Here is a 23,215-nt window from a genome sequence, read left to right on the forward strand (position 1 = left end):
GGGTATTTGTAAATGTGTGAGGGCATTGAGGGCTATAACTGCAGGATTTTAAACCCATTTGAGCATTATCACCATTTCTTTTGAAGAACTCAAAGTTTGGATGATACTGAGACCTTCATATACTTCTGAGGAGACCCAGAACCTTATAGAGACCCACTTTGGAAAATGTACATGTTAATTGAAAGAGTTTCCATCTCCACTCTTAAAACGAAGGAATGTATATTGGGCTCTTTTCATCTCATAGAGTGCCATGCTGGACTCCTTGCTGCTGCTGCTAAGTCGCTTCAGTCGTGTCTGACTCTGTGCGACCCCATAGACGGCAGCCCACCAGGCTCCCCCGTCCCTGGGATTCTCCAGGCAAGAACACTGGAGTGGGTTGCCATTTCCTTCTCCAGCGCAGAAAAGTGAAAAGTGAAAGTGAAGTCACTCAGTTGTGTCCGACTCTTAGCGACCTCATGGACTGTAGCCTACCAGGCTCCTCCCTCCGTCCATGGGATTTTCCAGGCAAGAGTACTGGAGTGGGGTGCCATTGCCTTCTCCAGCTGGACTCCTTAGGGCACTCTTTTGTGGCACAAACTGGACAGTTATCTAAATTTAGGAGCATGCAAAATTGAATAGTGATTATCTTGATTATTTTTTCTCATAAGGAAATATAGTGCACTAATCAAAGGCTTATGATGTATAAAAGTTGCCCAGATTCGGCTTTCAGTATGTTTTTGTTGAGTGAAGGGATGAATGTTGAGTCTCCAAACCTCATCTACTAACTCTTAAGTTGGCTGCTAAATATTGTCCTTTTTGTTGTCATAACACTTTCCCGCCCTTCCCCTGTCCCTCAGCAAGAAGATTTCAGAATTCTTAGAGGGTAGAGAAGCAAAAGGGACTTATCCTTAAGAATTTCACTGTTGGAACTATTTTTTAACTTAATTTTTTATGATTTCAAGACTTCATGTAAAGAAGAAGCCCCTACCTCTGCCCAAAATAAAGAAACTCTGGTCTGAATGGTACAGCAGTGGAGTTGGCTTGGGAAAACAGAGTAAGATTTTAGTCCAAGACTTTTCTCCATGTTACTAAGACAATATTTTAAAAATCACTCTGGATATTCATTTCTAGATCATTTCATAGGTCTTAGGCAATTAATTCTGAAGTAGGTTATATTACCATTTACAGCTATGGAAGAATTAAATGCCCAACATGAAGTACTTTGGGTTTAGAGAAGGGCCTTCAAAATACAAAATGTTATTTTTACTCTCTACATGTATAAATGAAAAGATTAAACATCATCCCTTAAGACTTCTTATATTAAGAAGTATATTTTCAAGCATCAAATACTTCTGGAGTCTTATAAAAGGCTCCCAGATTCACTCAGCAATATTCATACACCATTTTTTTCCTCAACCAAGCACTTATTTCAAGAGGCAGTAGTGAGAATCACTCTAGAATACATTTCACCTTAACAGCAATTCACTTTTCACATCCCCCTCCCAGCTTTTAAATGTACATATGGTCTATCAAAGCACCGTGAATCAACCAGACAGCTGTCATCAGAACTAAGCCAACATAACATCCCTTTCAGGAAGGCTTTGGAAAAAAACTTTCTTTCTGATAGTCACACTGTGTACTTGTTCTAGAAAACAGACTACTGTCAAGGTTTCAGTGAATAGTCAGATATAATATAGAGCTCTAGTCTGTTACGGGCTTGAAGTTCTGAGTCTTACTGATTTCACAATACACTGATTACCAATGAGGATAGTCTCAGTATTCCTGAAACATCAGAGAAGTCTAACATTTCTTAAATTGTGCAGCAGAAATAAACTACCTATTCTATTTTTGCTTTATTTAGTATTCAAGGAAAAAAAGCAGACTTCCTTCAATTAAGCTTTATGATAAAACATGAGAAATGAATAGGATTTGAAACAAAGCCCTGAAGTTCAAGAAACAAACTCTATTCTGAAAATTATTGAAGAATTGTTTGGTGTGTGTATGGAGCGTTTATCTATTACTTAGTCAAATACTGAAACACGGTTATGCCTCGGCTTTGTATTACATCACTGCCAGTGAAATTCACTCAAATCAGGACGAAGTTGATGATAAAGTAAACACATTTCCAAGTCATAAAATACTAAAAGCACACTACTCAGAAGGATTAAAATGAAACCTTTATATTTTTATTTCCAATTGTATAAAAATGAATGTAAGCTCCATAGGGGCAGAGACCTAGTTTTTCTTATCCACCTCTATTTTCAGAGCCTCAAATATGTCTGACACCTAGTAGTTATATAAGTGTTAAATGTCAACATGGTAGAGATGGGGAAAGTCTAGATTTGAATCGCCACTCTGACACTTTAAAGTTGAAGAACCTTGGACGAGTCACTTAAATTCTCTTGACCCTCAGTTTCTTCTTCTGTAAAAGAGGAATAATATTTTAGTCTCCATTTTTCCAGTATGTTTTTTACAAACACCACCAACCAGTTTTCCAGTTCTCAGCAGCCACTGTCTGAGATGTCCTACAATATAATTCAATTCTGACACTGTTTAGCTGGAGATAGTGTCAGATCCCACAGGTTAAATCTCAGTCCAACAAGACTCCCCACCAACCCTCTTCAGCCACCAGTAGCAAGTACAGGTTAAATCGGATGTCCCCATGACCCCCTCTTCAGTTTGCTAGAGTGGCTAACAGAACTCAGAGAAACATTTACTTATATTTACTGGTTTGTTATAAAAGGCTCTAACTCAGAAATAGGGTAAAGTATGTAAGTTAAGTTAGTTAAGTCGCTCAGTCATGTCCAACTCTTTGCAACCCCGTGGACTGTACCCTACCAGGCTCCTCCGTCCATGGGATTCTCCAGGCAAGAATACTGGAGTGGGTTGCCATTTCCTTCTCCAGGGATCGATCCCAGGTCTCCCACATTGCAGGCAGACGCTTTAACCTCTGAGCCACCAGGGAAGCTCTCGTAAAGTATGTAGGTCTCCCGCATTGCAGGCAGACGCTTTAACCTCTGAGCCACCAGGGAAGCTCTTGTAAAGTATGTAGGTCTCCCGCATTGCGGGCAGATGCTTTAACCTCTGAGCCACCAGGGAAGCTCTCGTAAAGTATGTAGGAAGGAGGGAAAGTGTGGAGTTTCCAAGTTCTCTGTGCTCACCAACGTAGAAGCTCAACTCTTGTTCAAGAGTTTCTACAGAGCTTAATCTATAGCCTCCCCTACTTTCCCCTTCCCACAGGTTAGTGCCCCATCCTGAAGTTATCTAGGGGCCCCACCCTGAGTCACTTCATTAGAATAAACTTTAGTGCTCAAAAGAGACTTCTACTGAAAGACAAAAGGCTCTCCTATCAGAAAACTCCCAAGAGTTTTCTTTAGATGGCTCTGTGCCAGAAACCCAGGACTAAGACCACATATATTACTATATCACACTCACAGCTCTGCTCTGAGAGTCAAATAAGATACGTATGTAAAGTTACTGTAAAAGTCTATCACATTACTTAAAAACCATTATTGTAATACTGACAATGCTGTAATAAAACATTGTCTGGTAGAGATCCCTAGTTAGATACACATACACACACATATATATAGAATAGATGCTTTTTACTCATTTTTAATTATGATATTTCTGTGAGGTATGCCATCAGTATTAGTTATCCGTTGAGTAATACAGTAATTTATTGACCTTAAAAAGCCTTTATTTCCTCACAGTTTCTGTAGATCAGGAATCCAGGTGCAGTTTTAGGTTCAGACTGCTTCAGGGTCTCCCACAGCTGCAAAGAAGATAGTTGGCCAGGGCTACAGTCATTTCAAGGCTCCAATGGGGAAGGATCCACTCCAAGGCTCATTCCTGTTGGTTGGATTCAGTTTTCAACAGGCTGCTGGACTGAGTGGGAGGCTACCCTCAACACCATGGCACATGGACCTCTCTGTGGCTGCTTACAACATGCCAGCTGGCATTATCAAAGTGAGCAAGTGAGAGATTACCAGTAGCACAGCAGTCACAGACTTTTATAACCTAATTTTGGAAGTGTTATTCCACCACTTTTCTTGTATTCATTAAAACAAGTCACTAGTGAACCAGGATACAGGCTTTCATGAGCTACCAAATCTGCTATTACCTTGATCTTGTACTTTCCAGCCTCCAGAAGAATTGTGAGATACAAATTTCTGTTGATTATTAAAAAAAAGAAAGTTACTAGATTTAGCCAACTTTCAAAAAGAACATTACACAAAGGCATGAATACCAGGAGGCAGAGATCACCTTGAGCCATTTTAGAAGGCTACCTTCTGCAGGCTCAGAGTGTTCGAGTTGCATTCCAAATCACATCTGCCTGACTACAAACCCCATAGTGTTTCCATCTACTACTCTATCTACTATTCCCAGTGAATACATAGGAATAATACAGGGTTAGCATAAACTTGTCTAGAAATGAATCTTTCTAAAGTGTTAAAAATCTGTTCTCTAAGATAGAAAAAGTCATCTCCATCCTAATTGTTCTTCCTAGGATTATTCATCCTAATCATTTTTGTCATAATAGTATAAGTTAAACCTTTTTTCATTCTTGCCCCATTGTACCATGAACTCAAAATTTTAGTTATAAGAATTTTTATTATTTTTTTTAAAAACCTACAAAGTGTAAGTTACCTCTCAGCAAGACCATCAAAGAAAAATAATCTGGTGGATACACTAGGATTACTAGTGGACCTCTGGAGAGAGTTTCTTTCAGTTGTTATTCAGAGAGTTGTGGGAGAGGACATAGACATTTGTAAATGACATTAAAGGTGTATACAAGGGGCTCTGTAAGTTCTGAAAAGAAATACAATTAAAGAAGTAGGACTCAAAGAGGTAAAAACAGTTTTGAGTCTTGAAGCATGAGCCTGAGTTTGCAAGGTAACCAAGGCAGAGTTGTTGTTGTTTTTTTAAAAAAAAGCATGACCTAAGATTTAATAAGCAGAGTTGGAATTTGGGGGATTCCCCAAAAGTCAAGAGTTCAGAAGGGGTCAGAATGGCAGAGGTAGAGTCAGACTTCAGTCTCAGAGCCAAAGGATATAAGGAGTTGAGAAGTGGTGTGGGGGAATCGTAGAGCAATATCCTAGAGCAACCATAAAGGGTAACTGGGGAACGGAATTTGAAACCTTTGGTTGGGTTGGCTTCTCAGTTCATTTTCAAAGCTAAGGTTATCTTGAAATGGTATTTTCCCCTAGACTGTCACAGTGACTCCAGAAAGTTGGGGCAGATAAATCAGGCAGTGTACCTCAGGTGGCTACGTCCAGGGAAGGAAACTTCATTTCACATCCACAATATCAGTCACTGATATGCACTGTCCAAGATTGCATTTTATCCCTTCCTCACAATCATCAGAGCAAACTGATAAACAGAAACAACCTCAGGCACAGAGAACAAGGAATACGAAGATGAGAACAAAATCAAGAACCATCAAATACCCAAGGAATACCAATAAACATGAAGGGTGATACCAATCAACAAACAAAAGAACTAACACTCAAGCAGGTAGTTATTAGAATAAACAAAGGAGGATCTTGGAAACAAAAATTATTACTGTTTACTTAGTGCATACTGGGTGTGGTATCAGGCATTGTTCTCACTTTTTTTTAAATTTAGTACTTACATTGAATATCCCCAGAGGACTATGAGAGAAATGGCATCTAACTTAGATGAAAAAGAAGTAGTTAAAGATGATTTTTAAAAAATTAAAAGATGGTCTAAACAGTAAATTGGCACTGATGAAGAGCCAAACTGAAATAATAAGCTGAAGAGTCATTCCAAAAGAACAAAGATATGAGGGAACAGTGATTTAAGAAACCTGCAAGATGAGTACTGAGATTTCAGTATTCCTCTCATAGTTCCAAAGAAGAGATAACAGAATTGTAAGGCAGCAATAACTGAAAAAATGAGAAAAATTCCTGTATGACGTACGTAGTTTAGGAGAAATGTTAATGCCATTCCTATTTTTAAAAATCAAACATTATGTAAGTGCATCTTATTTTTATTTTCCTGGTTGCATCTGAAATTTTATCACTTTTTATTATATGTCCTTCCCTACCCCAGCCCCACCCTGAATCTCACAGCTTGTGGGATCTTAATTCCCAATGTTAGTCTCTCAGTCCTGTCTGACTCTTTGCCACCCCATGGACTGTAGCCCACCGGGCTCCTCTGTCCATGGAATTCTCCAGGCAAGAATACTGGAATGGGTTGCCATTTCCTTCTCTAGGGGATCTTCCCAACCCAGGGATCGAATCCAGGTTTCCCACATTGCAGGTAGATTCTTTGCCAGCTGAGACACCAGGGAAAACCCTATTAAATGTATTTCAAAATCATATTCTATATGTTTTCATGATAATTATGCTTTATTTAGCCTTCTGTTTTGAAACAGATTTAGGTTTACTGAAATGCTGCAAAAATGGTACAAATGCCCTTCACCTAGATTCCCATAATGTTAACATATAATCATTGTACAATTATAAAAATTAATAAACTATTGCCATTAAGCAACAAATATACTTTATATGAACTAGAAGGAAAATAAGTCACTGATGATTATTATATATAGATATATACAAAACAAAGGAAAAGGTTGCTACTACATTCTCATCTCTATAACATCTCCAGGTTCTGTTTACAGTATTCTTCCATTATCATCTATTCCATACTCATTTTGCCAGTATCCGTAGCTGGTTGACCAGGTGGTGCTAGTGGAGGTGCCAGTGCAGGTGATGCAAGAGACAAGGCTTCAATCCTTTGGTTGGAAAGATCCCCTGGAAAAGAAAATGGCAACCCACTCCAGTATTCTTGCCTGGAAAATCCCGTGGACAGAGGAGCCTGGCAGGCTACAGCCCATGGGGTCGCAAAGAGTAGGACATAACTGAGTGACTAGGCACATACACACACATAGCTGGTTGAAATTTTCTAATGATGTGGTGATCTTCATCCCTGAGGAATGAGTCCTTGGTGGTTCTATTAATATTTGAATTGGATTGCTGTAGTCTCCTATTGACTTTTACCACTGTATATGGGCTTCCCCAGTGGCTCAGTAAAGAATCTACTTCAAATGCAGGAGACACAGGTTCAGTGCCTGGGTCGGGAAGATCCCCTGGAGAAGGAAATGGCAACTCATTCCTGTGTTCTTGCCTGGGAAATCCTATGGACAGAGAAGCCTAGCAGGCTATAGTCCATGGGGGTCGCAAAGAGTCAGACACGACTTAGTGACCAACAACATGCCAGTACTAGGAAGTGACCTGGCTTTGAGACCTTATCCTTGCTTCTGTTATGTTGTAGCAATCAGATTTCCCCTTGATAAAAAGGATAAATCATCCCAACCAAAGCTGTAAACTCTCCTCCCCTCCTTTTATTCCAGTGTCAAGAAGAGTCCAAAATAATTAGCGAGGTATATAAACTTTCGATTAATTGGAACCATTATTGGATTTTTAGAGGAGAATATTCTTTCCTTGAACCTTTAAATAGGCAGAGCTCAAAGTCACAGGACTAGAAATTCACAAGACATTTTGTGAGTGGATCCATAAGTACTAATAGAGTTGTCTGTCTTGCTCCCCAGCTTGTAAATCATTGACAAAGGAGAAATTGCACTGTGTTTTGGTTGCTAGTTGGAGACAGCGATGGCACCCCACTCCAGTACTCTTGCCTGGAAAATCGGTCATAACACATAATGCTGTGGGACAAGTGTTGGCAAATTTTTTCCTGTAAAAGGCCAGATAGTAAATAATCCAGGCTTTAGCCTTAAGCACCACATATGGGATCTGTCATATTCTTTGGTTTTGCTTACAACCCTTAAAAAGTTTAAAAAAAAAAAAAAAAGCCATTCTTAAAGGCTGTAAAAAAACAGGATGTGGGCCAGGTTTGACCCTTAGACTATTAATATAATTTGCTAATCCCTGCTGTAGGACACTCCAGTGTTCTTGCCTGGAGAATCCCAGGGACAGAGGAGCCTTGTGGGCTGCCATCTATGGGGTCACACAGAGTCGGACACGACTGAAGCAACTTAGCAGCAGCAGCAGCAGCTGTAGGACAACAACCTAATTTTGCAAAGTATCCCACTCCCTGCTGGTGCTAGAACTGAGTCTTCCAAAGACCTTTGAAGAGTTGTAAAGGCCTGCTGCTTCTGGATGATGGGGATATACAGTAAAATCAGTGAGTCCTGTGTGCATAGTATTCTGGGTCACCATTAACAGATTAACACCATTGTTCAATAATCCCTTAAAGGTCAAGGTGGTTCTCTCCTCCCCTCAACCCTTGTGCACAGTTTTATGCTAGCAAATAGCTATATATCCCTTTGGGGGAAAGACTGAGAGAAAGATTTATACATCATACTTTTGATGTTATACTGGTAACAAGGTCCTTTCTCAGAGGTGCCTATCACACTGTGTATTCAAGCCTCCAGGTCTGTGAATTTCCCAGGACTAGGAAATGGGTCAGGGCTATTACTCTTATGGTATCTCTAGTCAGACCTCTGTCTTCTCAGCCTAGAATTCTTTGATTGCACAAACATTTAAGTCTTTAGGGATCTACTTGTGTATTTTGGTACTGGAAATTATATGATCAGTTAAGCACCACCAAAGATTTCTGTAGACCAATGCTTTCAGTTATTCCTCTGTTACTACTTTGTATTGGTGAGTGTTACTGCCGTGTTTATGGTGGTTATGTTCTGCTGTCTGACCTCTGCCACCTCAGGATCTCTCACCTTCACTGAAATTAGAAAACCCATTTCAGTGGCATTTCAATGACACACATCCAGCCCTTATTCCCAGACGACAGGCATTACAGTTATATGCAGGGATCCTAGTGCCGTTGTCACCAAAGTATTTCTTCATTCTTGGGTGAAGAGAGTGTGTGCTCTAAGCTCTTTTGATCTAATACAAATAACAGCTCTCTTCAGTGTTGCTTTCTTCACAAAACTTTGAAGCTTGTCTTCAACATTGAATCAAGAAATTTATGGCAACACTACTTTATTTAGTTTCAGTCACCAGTCTAGTTTTTAATTAACCAACTGAGCATAACCAGAACCACTCCTACATACCCAAACTAGTACTTTGACTACAAAATCTCTGGTAACTGTTCTCAGATCAATAAATTCTTCTTTCCTTGGTCTTGAATCTTCATAATCTGTTCTACACATACTCCCCACCTTTTTGCTAATGCAGTTTAGCAAATCTTGCCATTCTTGGATGTAATCCTTCTCTTTCTAGATTTACTTTGTAATTGATCCCCTAGAGCACACTAGGGTCTGACTCTGTTTATAAGTTTGGAGTTAGTGAGAGGTTACAGAGTAGAAAAGAGGGGAATTGAGAATTGACATCACTGTGCAAGATGAGGTCTATATTATCTATTACTGTATAACAAATTTTCCAAAATTTTGCAACTAAAAATTATAAGCATTTCACACAGTTTCTATAGGTCAGGAATCTGGAAATGGCATAGCTGGGAGGTTCTATCTCAGGTTGTCTCATGAGGTTACTGTCAAGATGTCAGATGAGGCTCCAGTATTCTGAAAGATCTGCTTCCATTCCCATTTACTTGCATACCTGGCAAGTTAATGCTGGTTGTTGGCAGGAGAACTCAGTTCCTCACCATGTGGACTTCTCTGTAATTCTGCTTGAGTGTCCTCACAGCATAGCATCTAGGTTTCCTCAAATCTACGAGGGAACAAAGTAGAAAATGTAAAATCTCTTATGACCCAGCCTCAGAAGTCACACACCATCAATTCTACAATATCCTATTACTTGTAGGAGACTGGTTACCATACGGTCTTGGTAGTGTTTTCAAGAAAGGTAAGACCAGCCTCATCAGGGCAAGAAGGGAGCTGCCTCTGCAGGCAGGGAAACATTCCAGAGTTTGGCAACATACGGTAGCATTTTTGGAATACAACACTTTTCTAGTCAGTACCCTAACTCTGTCAGTACCCTAACAGAGATCAAATGAAGCTGTTAATTCTACCTCTGTTGTAATTCAGCATTTTACTGAAAAAGATTCTGTTTGTAATATTTGGTGTGTTAGACCTGTGGCTATAAGAGATAAGGAATGTTTTTAGGACAGTCATAGAAAAACCCTGGTTTTTTAAACATATCTTGAGCTAAAAATTGAAATCTAGAGCCTATAATTTTCTTTAACTTTTCTAGCACAGATGGGAGCAGCTGACACTATCCCTGCCCTTGTATTCCTTGAGCCTTCCATAATGGTCTAGTACAACAGCCAGCTGGTCCACCAAAGACTTGCCTTTAATAGGTACTTCATTCCAGATGACCCAAGATGGTAACTTTCTTAAAGCAAAAATGTAATATGTTTTCTCACGTAACTGAAAAGTCTCTGGATAGACCTGAATCCAGGTACTCAAGTCTCATCAGTAAGACTCCATCCTTTGCCATCTCCTGGCTCCACCTTTCTCTGTTGTCTTTATTCCCAGAGAAACTCTCCATGCTATGGCAGAAATGGTCTTTCACTTAACATTTTAGTAACTTAGCAATCCATAGATGATAATTTTTTATTGTGGCCACTCCATGTGGCATGTGGGATCTTAATTCCTCGACCAGAGATTGAATCCATGCCCTCTTCAGTGGAAGCATGAAGTTTTAACCACTGGACCTCCAGGGAAGTCCCCATAGATGATTTAAATAACTATTTCTCCATTAAATGTAATGGATTAACAATGTCCACTAATAGTAACCAGATCCTCACTGCCTTCAGATACATCAAATCAGATAATAATGCTCACATTCCCATTTCCTGGAAATTCAGTTGTTTACAACTTTTCTTAGTGCTCATCAAACAGTGTTCAGTTGCATAATATAGGCAAAATGAGATTTAAACAAGAAATCAAGTACTTACAAAATCGCTGAAAGGACTGGAGGGGCAAACTCTAGAGCCAACTCCTTGAAACAACCTCCAGCTCTCATAACCACTTTATTTCCACCATGATTAGAAATGTTCCCGCTAACACTGCTGTGGGCAACTGTTGCCACCAATGCTCAACACAGAACTGCACTACCTCTGCTGACGCCTATGCTGCTGCTACTCTTTTAGGAAAATTGCTAGCTCCAGAATTACACATACCACCTCTGTCAGATCTGCACAAGCAAATTAGATCCCATGTATCTTTCTGTGTCCTCACATGGTTCAGTTCTGAATTCATCTCTCACATGATAACATCAAACAGAATCATATCAGGAATCTTAACTGAAAGACTCTAGGAAATGCCCTTTATCAGCTATGCAGCTTTTTCAGATTAGGAATTGATTTTGGGGAAGTGATTAGAATCTAATTTTTCAGATTCAGTTCAGTTCAGTTCAGTCGCTCAGTCGTGTCCGGCTCTTTGCGACCCCATGAATTGCAGCACGCCAGGACTACCTGTCCATCACCAACTCCCGGAGTTCACCCAGACTCCCATCCATCGAGTCAGTGATGCCATCCAGCCATCTCATCCTCTGTCGTCCCCTTCTCCTGCCCCCAATCCCTCCCAGCATCAGAGTCTTTTCCAATGAGTCAACTCTTTGCATGAGGTGGCCAAAGTACTGGAGTTTCAGCTTTAGCATCATTCCTTCCAAAGAACACCCAGGACTGATTTCCTTTAGAATGGACTGGTTGGATCTCCTTGCAGTCCAAGGGACTCTCAAGAGTCTTCTCCAACACCACAGTTCAAAAGCATCAATTCTTTGGTGCTCAGCTTTCTTCCCAGTCCAACTCTCACATCCATACATGACTACTGGAAAAGCCGTAACCTAGATAGACGGACCTTTGTTGGCAACGTCATGTCTCTGCTTTTGAATATGCTATCTAGGTTGGTCATAACTTTCCTTCCAAGGAGTAAGCATCTTTTAATTTCATGGCTGCAATCACCATCTGCAGTGATTTTGGAGCCCAGAAAAATGAAGTCTGACACTGTTTCCACTGTTTCCCCATCTATTTCCCATGAAGTGATGGGACCAGATGCCATGATCTTCTTTTTCTGAATGTTGAGCTTTAAGCCAACTTTTTCACTCTCTACTTTCACTTTCATCAAGAGGCTTTTTAGTTCCTCTTCACTTTCTGCCATAAGGGTGGTGTCATCTGCATGGATTAGGAGCATCAAACTACAGCTTTCATAGCATTTTGTGTATATCAAATAGTATTAATCTGTAGAATTGTCTGTTATGTCTGCTATATTTGATTGAGGGTTCTTTAAGAATAGACATTAAGTTTTATTCATATTTAGGTACCCAGCATTAATCATTGCCTCTCTTAAATATAATCTCACAATTAAATACACTACTGTCTTACAGAATGAAAAAGTTGGCTTAAAGCTCAACATTCAGAAAATGAAGATCATGGCATCTGGTCCCATCACTTCATGGGAAATAGATGGGGAAACAGTGGAAACAGTGTCAGACTTCATTTTTCTGGGCTCCAAAATCACTGCAGATGGTGACTGCAGCCATGAAATCAAAAGACGCTTACCCCGTGGAAGGAAAGTTATGACCAACCTAGATAGCATATTCAAAAGCAGAGACATGACTTTGCCAACAAAGGTCCGTCTAGTCAAGGCTATGGTTTTTCTAGTGGTCATGTATGGATGTGAGAGTTGGACTGTGTAGAAGGCTGAGCGCTGAAGAATTGATGCTTTTAAACTGTGGTGTTGGAGAAGACTCTTGAGAGTCCCTTGGACTGCAAGGAGATCCAACCAGTCCATTCTGAAGGAGATCAGCCCTGGGATTTCTTTGGAAGGAATGATGCTAAAGCTGAAACTCCAGTACTTTGGCCACCTCATGTGAAGAGTTGACTCATTGGAAAAGACTCTGACGCTGGGAGGGATTGGGGGCAGGAGGAGAAGGGGACGACAGAGGATGAGATGGCTGGATGGCATCACTGACTCGATGGACGTGAGTCCAAGTGAACTCCGGGAGTTGGTGATGGACAGGGAGTCCTGGCGTGCTGCAATTCATGGGGTCGCAAAGAGTCGGACACGACTCAGCGACTGATCTGATCTGATCTGATCTTACAGAATTTTTTGAAATATTTGTTAACAACCTCTGTATGTTCAAGTAAAGACTTGCCCTACACAATCCCTTTTCCAGGCAGAGTCTACTTATTTCCTCCACCGTTGTGGTCAATAAGTCTTGTTCGACTCTGTGACCCAATGGACTGCAGCACACCAGGCTTCCCTGTCCTTCACTATTTTCCAGAGTTTGCTCAAATTCATGTCCATTGAGTCAGTGATGCCATCCAACTTATCCTCTGTCACCCCCTTCTTGCCCTCAATCTTTCCCAGCACCAGGGTCTTTCCAATCAGTCATCTCTTCACAACAGGTGGCCAAAGTATTAGAGCTTTAGCATCAATCCTTCCAGTGAATATTCATGGTTGATTTCCTTTCGATTGACTGGTTTGATCTCCTTGCTGTCCAAAGGACTCTCAAGAGTCTTCTCCAGCACCACAATTCAAAAGCATCCATTCTTCAGCACTCAGTCTTTCTTATGGTCCAACTCTCACATTGATACATGACTACTGGAAAAACTATAGCTTTGACTAGACAGACTTTTGTTGGCAAAGTGACATCTCTGCTTTTTAATAGGCTGTCTAGGTTTTTCATAGCTTTCCTTCTGACCCAGGGATCAAACCTACATCTCTTGCATCTCCTGAATTGGAAGGTGGGTTCTTTACCACTGTGCCACCTGGGAAGCCCCCTCCTCCACCCTAACCCCTACTGAAACTGAAATTTCCTTCACATCATTTCCTGTCTTATCACAGCTTGGAGTACAGCATAGTAATTAGAAAGGTCAAGGTGTTGGAGGTCAGAAAATTTGGGTTTAAATTTGGGTTTGTTCACTTAATAACTCCACTTAGACTTAACTCTACAGTGACAATAGTAATACTTACCTCACAGTATTGTTGCCAGGATTAAGTGAGATAATGTTGTAAAGTACCAAGCATATAGTACACACTTCATAAGTAGTATGCAATGCTATTAAAATGTTTTCTCTTACCTTTTACATGTAACTTCGAAGTTGGAAGGAACATCTCCCTAATAACCATGGATAAGCCCAAAGCTAAAAGAAGTGAAGTTTTACATCTGTTTCGGCCTATCCCACTGTTCATGACTTGACCCACTCATCTCCAATGTGTTGACATAACTGTATCTTAGATCCCTCATGAATACTTCTTTGAGTAGATTTTTATCTTCACTTTGATTGAGACTTATTATGGAATTGTCTTCCCCATTCAAATGATCCACAAATAGCTGTCTAGTCCTGATCATTGGACATTTAGTCTCAAGGACAACTCATCCCATATGTCTCATTCTGAAAGGGAATTTTTTTGTCTGACATTCTAGAGTCCAGCAGTGCCCTCCCACCCCTGCTTTCTAGATACCAGAGTAAAACATTTGATGCCAACTATTTTTCTCATCATAACTGTAGATCCACCCATTTTTGAATACTGAATCTTCCTTGTATTGCCAAACCTCCCTTTACCATTAGCTAGGCTTAACATGGTGGCAGGTCTAACGCAATCGTTTTCAACTGGAGGGTGATTTTTGCCTCCCAGGGGACATTTGGTAATGCCACGAGACATTCTTGGTTGTCACAACCTGGGGGAATTTTGCTGCTGGGTCTAGTGGGTAGGAGCCAGGGATGCTGTTAAACATCCTACACTGCACAGAACAGCCTCCTACAACAAAGAATTATTTGACCCAAAATGTCAGTGGTGTTAAGGTTGATAAATCCTGGTCTAATTTTAGTCCCTGGTCTTATACACCAAACTTTGTCTTGGAGTGTCGAAACTCACCCAGAAGTTCTAAACTAGGACATCTTTATCATGTCAGCACTTATCATTCCTACCCATAGCAACTTCCTCCTCTGCCTTCTGTAAGGCTTTATTCATTTATAGTCTCTTTAATATGCTGCTTTTATTTCTTCTGTCTTTATACATGGTCTCTCCAAACAGGCTGTAAGCTCTTAAGGACAATAGCCCCATCTCCTAGTTTTTTTTAATCTGTTAAAAACCCAGTTTTAATAATTCATTAAAAAAACAGTTTTAATTAATCCATTAAAAAAATTAAAGATCCTGGATTCAGAACAAATCTTTCAGAATAATCCCACTCTCTGGACAAAGGTCCAGAAAGAAGAGGATCCTTACTTAATTGAAACATTTAACCCACTGAAGTTAAGCAAATAAAATCTCCTTGGCTTTATGGACCTCCGTCTATTCCTACCCATTCCTGAGAGTTCTTGGTTTTTATCTTGGCTTTTGATTTCTTTCCTCTGAGAATTTCTCTTCTGCTTATGTGTAATTGCTCCTTTCACTAATACGCATAGCAATTTGTATTTCCTCTTTTATAACATATCACATTTGAATTTTTAGTCTTTCTTCCCCACTACTTGAAGACAGAGACAGTTTCTGCCTTCTTCATTACTAAATCCTAGCACCTTAGCACAATGTCTGATACATAGTAGATAATTTCCCTTGTTAGTGCATATGAGAATTTTGTTTTCAAAGTGAGTTTTATTAAAAATAAAACACATTGGATTCCAAAAGGAAGTTCAACAAAGAAATTACAAAAAGAAAAATTCAAATTTAGAAAGTATAGTCTTCTGTTCTAACACAGACTAATTGATGCCCAGGCTCATGAGATTGGTACCACAGCCTGCCTGAAGGTGCCACTCACCTAGAGTGACTCCTAGGTGCCATACACTTCTTTTGTATTCTTCCTTCCTTGAGGTCTCAGATATGTAAGCCAAGGGGAATATTGCACATAAATGGGATAACAGGGCTTTTTTATTTTTTGGATGAAGTACTGCCCTTTTCACCTGGTGCCTATCAGCAGTTGATTATCTGTTCATCTGCATGTAGCAGTTTGACCAAGGGTGGTGGCAGTCCTCTTCAGTCAATGAACAAAAATCATGTATTATGCTTGTTTCCCCAGGGTCACTTCGTCCTAATTGTCTCCCTTGGAAATTTTGTTATGCTGCATAAAATGAAAAACTCCAAGTCAAGCTAAATTTCATATATCATTGAGAGAGATTTTTTTTTTAACATGTTCATTATTACTTGTTAGTATTTATGTTGTTCCTCTGATCAGAAGAAACAAGACTTTTGGGGAGCAGAATTTGAGGGGTGGAGTTAAGGGGAAGCTTTAAAAATCCCTGAATTCCACATGCTGCCACTACACTGGACTCATCAACTTCTGAGTTTTGGCTTCCTGGATCCATCTGCCCCTCCCCATGCCAGTTTTTGTCCTCGGCTTTTGATCTCTCTCTCTCTCGTTTTGCAATTTCTGCACAATATAAAGGTGCTCAGACAAGGGGTCAAGGTCTTTTGAAATCCACTGCTCCACTATGCACTAACCTAGCTGTTGGTATGAGTGACTGTGTTTGTCCCATTCTAAGCTTGCAGAGGCCCTTCCTCATTCCCAAGGCTTACTATCAGCCAACTCCTGTTATCTACAGTAATTCCCCAACCTAGTGGCACACTTCTACTTCTTGGTTCTTAGGTCAGGCAGGTATCCAGCTATGGTTTAATTTAACATGGAGTTAGCCTGGGGCTCTTTCCTCATTGACCCGAGGCAGCATTAAATAATGGTACATTAAATAATGGTTCTTTTAGACTCTAGAACCCACAGAGCCTAGTCTCAAATCCTGGTTCTGCCACATACTCATCTCTCTGTGCTTCAACTTCCTTGTCTGGGAAAGACAGAACAGTATCAACCACCTCCTAAAGGTGGGTACACACAATTAAAACATTTAGAACACACTTTGCAACATAGTAAGCACTTAGTAAGTGTAGTGAAAGTAACTCAGTCCTGTCAGGACTCTTGCCACCCCCGCAAGGTTCCTCTGTCCATGGGATTCTCCAGGCAAGAATACTGGAGTGGGTTGCCATTTCCTTCTCCACGGGATCTTCCCGATCCAGGAATCGAACCCATGTCTCCTGCATTGTAGACAGGTTCTTTACCGACTGAGCTAGGAGGGAAGCCCTAGGCACTTAGTGTTTGTTAACTATTATTACTGTGAGTTGGCCCATGACCTTACCAGAGGGAGGTCCCCATTACTGCTACCAAACTAACAATTCAGCAGATGTTTCTTCAGTGGTCATAGTGTACCAGCCACCGTGCTAGGACAAATGTAGAGACAGACTAGAAACTAATGCTGCCTCTGTTTCTCATGAGCTACTTTTGATCTATAGATGGTAATAATGGCAAAGGAATAGATGGTCCTTCACTGTTGTCACCATTGACTCTTGAATCCAAGAAAGAATGTTTACCCTTTGACTTCTAATATTATCCTATACGAATCTGTTTTTTTCTGAGAAAATACAGATTCGTGGTCATCGATCACGATCTTCCTTTTCTCCCCCTCAAATTTGCCAGGGATTGTCAAGATTATATCTTTTCCTATTTTCCTATAATTAAAAAACAAAACAAAAACGTTGTGTCTTTTCCAAATTCTTCGCTCTCCAAATTTCTAGAAATTGTAACTTTGGAACTTGAAATGACTTTGGTCCTATTTCCCCCTCTGGCATTGATGTGGTGGTTTGTCAGTATGTGTATATTTGCCCTTTGGCTCTAATGAGATGTGGAAAGGTGAGCTGTAATCAGAAAAGTATGAGTGAATTTACCATTGCATACACAGTATATACTTATCTAAGTGTCTTTCTTAGCAGTTGTTTCCCAAACCCAGCTGAATTTTATCTCTGACTTGCAATCATAGTGAAATAATGCAGAAAGGAGACAAAATTTTTCAAATGTTCTGTCCAGAAAATAACAAGAACTTTTTAAAAACAAAATAATGAAGTTCTAGTATAAATAATGCTTGAGAGAAAAAAAAGGGGTATTAAAAAAGATATGTGGGAGACCTGGGTTCAATCCCTGGGTCAGAAAGATCCCCTAGAGGAGGGCATGGCAACCCACTCCTGTATTCTTGCCTGGAGAATCCCCATGGACAGAGGAGCCTGGCGGGCTACAGTCCATGGGGTCGCAAAGAGTTGGACATGACTGAATGAATAAGTCGTGAATTAACTAAAAATAAAGAACAATCCTTTGTTCTGCTTTATCACTCTTCACCCAAAACCAAGACATTTTGTAGATTGGTATGCTCTGATAGATACTCTGTCTTCTAAGGGGAGGAGGAGTCATAGACAGCTTCTGTGCTCAGCAGTAGGAATATGAAAATGGAGATGTGTGGTGCTCTGGGACAAAGATTAAAGTCTCTGAGGTAGCACTGGGTAACTGTGGATCAGCCCTGGTTCACCATGATATCTTTGCCTTCTGTTTTGAGTTCCTTGGTGATTCAGAAATATTCTCTCTCTCTCTCTACCCTTTATCTAATCAGCCACAATAAATTGTAACTGTCAACCAGAGAACAATATATTTATAGCCAAGGAAAGGTAAGTACTTGGTGCAGTAGCAACGAAAATTCACTTTGCTATGTGTAGGTCTGTCACACCATCTTCAAATTTCTTTCCCTTTTAGAATAGAATCGGCTCACTCTTTTCTCTCTATAAAGTAAATCATTATTTGCCAATGAGACCATATTATTTTTAGTAAGTCATGAATATTTCAATAGTCTTTAGAAACACAAAAATCATCCTACCAAAAGTATTATTAGAATGGCTACTATACTTGAGGCTATATAAGCCAGAGCAATCAGATATAATGAATTTATAAATTGGAGGGTAAAAGTGAACACTCTTCTGGATTCCAGTTCCCAGTCCAGGGAACATAGGAGGCAAACAAATTTAAAAGAAGGGAAAGTACATGGTCAGGAAACTGGTTTCTAGATCCTGTCCTGTGCAACTTCAGGAGAACGGTGATACTTTTACCAACTACTTACCATGCCCGCTCAAAGATATCATGATCTGACATGGGAAAGTGCTTTGGACTTTTCAGAAAAACAGTGCTACGAAACTTTGAAACATTATTATCATTAGGATTATTATTGTCATCATTCTTATATTTGGTACTTACCATTATTGATGCTTCTTTCATCAGTTCAGTTCAGTTCAGTTCAGTGGCTCAGTCATGTCCGACTCTTTGTGACCCCATGAATCACACCACACCCGGCCTCTCTGTGCATCACCAACTCCCGGAGTTCACTCAGACTCAGGTCCATCGAGTCAGTGATGCCATCCAGCCATCTCATCCTCTGTCGTCCCCTTCTCCTCCTGCCCCCAATCCCTCCCAGCGTCAGAGTCTTTTCCAATGAGTCAACTCTTCACATGAGGTGGCCAAAGTACTGGAGTTTCAGCTTTAGCATCATTCCTTCCAAAGAAATCCCAGGGCTGATCTCCTTCAGAATGGACTGGTTGGATCTCCTTGCAGTCCAAGGGACTCTCAAGAGTCTTCTCCAACACCACAGTTTAAAAGCATCAATTCTTCAGCGCTCAGCCTTCTACACAGTCCAACTCTCACATCCATACATGACCACTAGAAAAACCATAGCCTTGACTAGACGGACCTTTGTTGGCAAAGTCATGTCTCTGCTTTTGAATATGCTATCTAGGTTGGTCATAACTTTACTTCCAAGGAGTAAGTGTCTTTTAATTTCATGGCTGCAGTCACCATCTGCAGTGATTTTGGAGCCCAGAAAAATGAAGTCTGACACTGTTTCCACTGTTTCCCCATCTATTTCCCATGAAGTGATGGGACCAGATGCCATGATCTTCATTTTCTGAATGTTGAGTTTTAAGCCAACTTTTTCATTCTCCTCTTTCACCTTCATCAAGAGTCTTTTTAGTTCCTCTTCACTTTCTGCCATAAGGATGGTGTCATCTGCATATCTGAGGTTATCGATATTTCTCCCAGCAATCTTGATTCCAGCTTGTGCTTCTTCCAGCCTAGCATTTCCCATGATGTACTCTGCATGTAAGTTAAATAAGCAGGGTGACAATATACAACCTTCATGAACTCCTTTTCCTATTTGGAACCAGTCTGTTGTTCCATGTCCAGTTCTAACTGTTGCTTCCTGACCTGCATACAGATTTCTCAAGAAGCAGGTGACGTGGTCTGGTATTCCCATCTCTTTCAAAATTTTCCACAGTTTATTGTGATGCACACAGTCAAAGGCTTTTGCATAGTCAATAAAGCAGAAATAGATGTTTTTCTGGAACTCTTTTGCTTTTTTGATGATCCAGCGAATGTTGGCAATTTGGTCTCTGGTTCCTCTGCCTTTTCTAAAACCAGCTTGAACATATGGAAGTTCACAGTTCATGTATTGCTGAAGCCTGATTTTGAGAATTTTGAGCATTACTTTACTAGCATGTGAGATGAGGGCAATTGTGCGGTAGTTTGAGCATTCTTTGGCATTGCCTTTTTTTGGGATTGGAATGAAAACTGACCTTTTCCAGTCCTGTGGCCACTGCTGAGTTTTCCAAATTTGCTTGCATATTGAGTGCAGCACTTACACAGCATCATCTTTCAGGATTTGAAATAGCTCAACTGGAATTCCATCACCTCCACAGGCTTTGTTCGTAGTGATGCTTTCTAAGGCCCACTTAACTTCACATTCCAGGATGTCTGGCTCTAGGTGAGTGATTACACCATTGTGATTATCTGGGTGATGAAGCTCTTTTTTGTACAGTTCTTCTGTGTATTCTTGCCACCTCTTCTTAATATCTTCTGCTTCTGTTAGGTCCATACCATTTCTGTCCTTTATCGAGCCCATCTTTGCATGAAATGTTCCCTTGGGATCTCTAATTTTCTTGAAGAAATCTCTAGTCTTTCCCATTCTGTTGTTTTCCTCTATTTCTTTGCATTGATCGCTGAGGAAGGCTTTCTTATCTCTTCTTGCTATGCTTTGGAACTCTGCATTCAGATGCTTATAGCTTTCTTTTTCTCCTTTGCTTTTCGCTTCTCTTCTTTTCACAGCTATTTGTAAGGCCTCCCCAGATAGCCATTTTGCTTTTTTGCATTTCTTTTCCATGGGGATGGTCTTGATCCCTGTCTCCTGTACAAGTCACGAACCTCAGTCCATAGTTCATCAGGCACTCTATCAGATCTAGTCCCTTAAATCTATTTCTCACTTCCACTGTATAATCATAAGGGATTTGATTTAGGTCATACCTGAATGGTCTAGTGGTTTTCCCTACTGTCTTCAATATAAGTCTGAATTTGGCAATAAGGAATTCATGATCTGAGCCACAGTCAGCTCCTGGTCTTGTTTTTGTTGACTGTATAGAGCTTCTCCATCTTTGGCTGCAATGAATATAATCAATCTGATTTCAGTGTTGACCATATGGTGATGTCCACGTGTAGAGTCTTCTCTTGTGTTGCTGGAAGACGGTGTTTGCTATGACCAGTGCATTTTCTTGGCAAAACTCTATTGGTCTTTGCCCTGCTTCATTCCATATTCCAAGGCCAAATTTGCCTGTTACTCCAGGTGTTTCTTGACTTCCTACTTTTGCATTCCAGTCCCCTATAATGAAAAAGACATCTTTTTTGGGTGTTAGTTCTAAAACGTCTTGTAGGTCTTCATAGAACCGTTCAACTTCATCTTCTTCAGCGTTACTGGTTGGGGCATAGACTTGGATTACTGTGATATTGAATGTTTTGTGTTGGAAATGAACAGAGATCATTCTGTCGTTTTTGAGATTGCATCCAAGTACTGCAGTGTTCTTGCCTTGAGAATCCCAGGGATGGGGGAGCCTGGTGGGCTGCTGTCTATGGGGTCGCACAGAGTCGGACATGACTAAAGCGACTTAGCAGCAGCAGCAGCACTGCATTTCAAACTCTTTTGTTGACCATGATGGCTACTCATTTCTTCTGAGGGATTCCTGCCCGCTGTAGTAGATATAATGGTCATCTGAGTTAAGTGCACCCATCCCAGTCCATCTTAGTTCACTGATTCCTAGAATGTCGATGTTCACTCTTGCCATCTCTTGTTTGACCACTTCCAATTTGCCTTGCTTCATGGAATTGACATTCCAGGTTCCTATGCAATATTGCTCTTTACAGCATCGGACCTTGCTTCTGTCACCAGTCACATCCACAACTGGGTATTGTTTTTGCTTTGGCTCCATCCCTTCATTCTTTCTGGAGTTATTTCTCCACTGATCTCCAGTAGCATATTGGGCACCTACTGACCTGGGCAGTTCCTCTTTCAGTATCCTATCGTTTTGCCTTTTCATATTGTTCGTGTGGTTCTCAAGGCAAGAATACTGAAGTGGTTTGCCATTCCCTTCTCCAGTGGACCACATTCTGTCAGACCTCTCCACCATGACCCGCCCATCTTGGGTGGCCTCAGGGGCATGGTTTAGTTTCATTGAGGTTAGGGGCGGCGGCTTAGAGGAGCTACCCCGCATCCGAGACCAGGGGTGGCAACAAGGAGGACCTTCTTTCATCAGAGAAACTCAAATAAGATCGATAAAGAGACACATATGTATTCATATAGCATATCTCTAGGAAAATTCAATAATTCCAATATACAAAATAAGTAACTAGCTTAAGTTTTCAAACAAGCTAGTAGATGACCCAGAACCAGAATTTCATTCCAGTTCTTATAAGTATATATCCCATTTCTCAGAGCAACAGCATATGTAACTCATCCCCTGGCTTTTAAAACTCACATTCTAGTATGTCTTGCATACCTATACTTCCACTTTAAAAATTTGACTAGCTTTTTAAATTAATCATCAACTTTACAAAGGTAGTAAGTGAATGAGATTACTTTCAACTTCTCTTAAGGGGACAACTCAGCCTGACCACAACAGTTTCCTAATTATAGAGAGGGAGAGGGAGAGAGAGAAAGAGATTTATTTTAAGGAACTGGTTCATGCAATTTGTGAGACTTGATGAGTCCAAAATCTAACAGGGTAGGCTGGCAGGCTGAGACTTGGGTAAGAGTTGCAGTCTGGTGGCAGAATTTCTTGTTTCAAGGAGATCAGTCTTTGTTTTAGTAAGACTTTCACTGCTTGGGTGAGGCCTACCCACATTATGGACAGTAACCTGCTTTACAAAGTCCACCAATTTAAATGTTAATCTCATCCAAAACACACCTTCACAGAAACACCCAGAAAAATCCAGGCAGTGTGGCCTTGGCAAGTTAAAGCAAAAAAAATCATCATCATCATCACAGCTGCTTTGATGATATTCAGACTCAGGTGGATGGTTTAGTGGCGTTAAACAAATACTATTTTTTTAATTATCTTAATTCTGAACACTTTATATTCTATTCAGAGATAAAGTATAAAAAACAACCACTGGAATAAAATTTTTAAAAAGATATGCACGTTAGTTAG

At 40.4% G+C, this 23,215-nt stretch overlaps 1 long non-coding RNA gene across 2 annotated transcripts; it reads right to left on the reverse strand.

Annotated features, from left to right (window-relative positions):
* Window positions 1-2,143: 2,143 nt before the first annotated feature.
* On the reverse strand, window positions 2,144-21,318 carry LOC133261945 (uncharacterized). 2 transcript variants are annotated; one of them, XR_009741178.1, is made up of 5 exons: window positions 18,376-21,318; window positions 9,543-9,653; window positions 6,657-6,761; window positions 4,103-4,151; window positions 2,144-2,401 (listed from the first exon to the last, which is right to left on the reverse strand). It is a non-coding gene; the product is annotated as an uncharacterized LOC133261945 (long non-coding RNA). The 2 variants fall into 2 exon arrangements; XR_009741179.1 differs by lacking the exons at window positions 2,144-2,401; window positions 18,376-21,318 and having other exon boundaries at window positions 9,543-10,800.
* Window positions 21,319-23,215: the final 1,897 nt, after the last annotated feature.

This window comes from Bos javanicus, chromosome 15 (genome assembly GCF_032452875.1).
Source record: "Bos javanicus breed banteng chromosome 15, ARS-OSU_banteng_1.0, whole genome shotgun sequence".
Taxonomy (NCBI): Eukaryota; Metazoa; Chordata; class Mammalia; order Artiodactyla; family Bovidae; genus Bos; species Bos javanicus.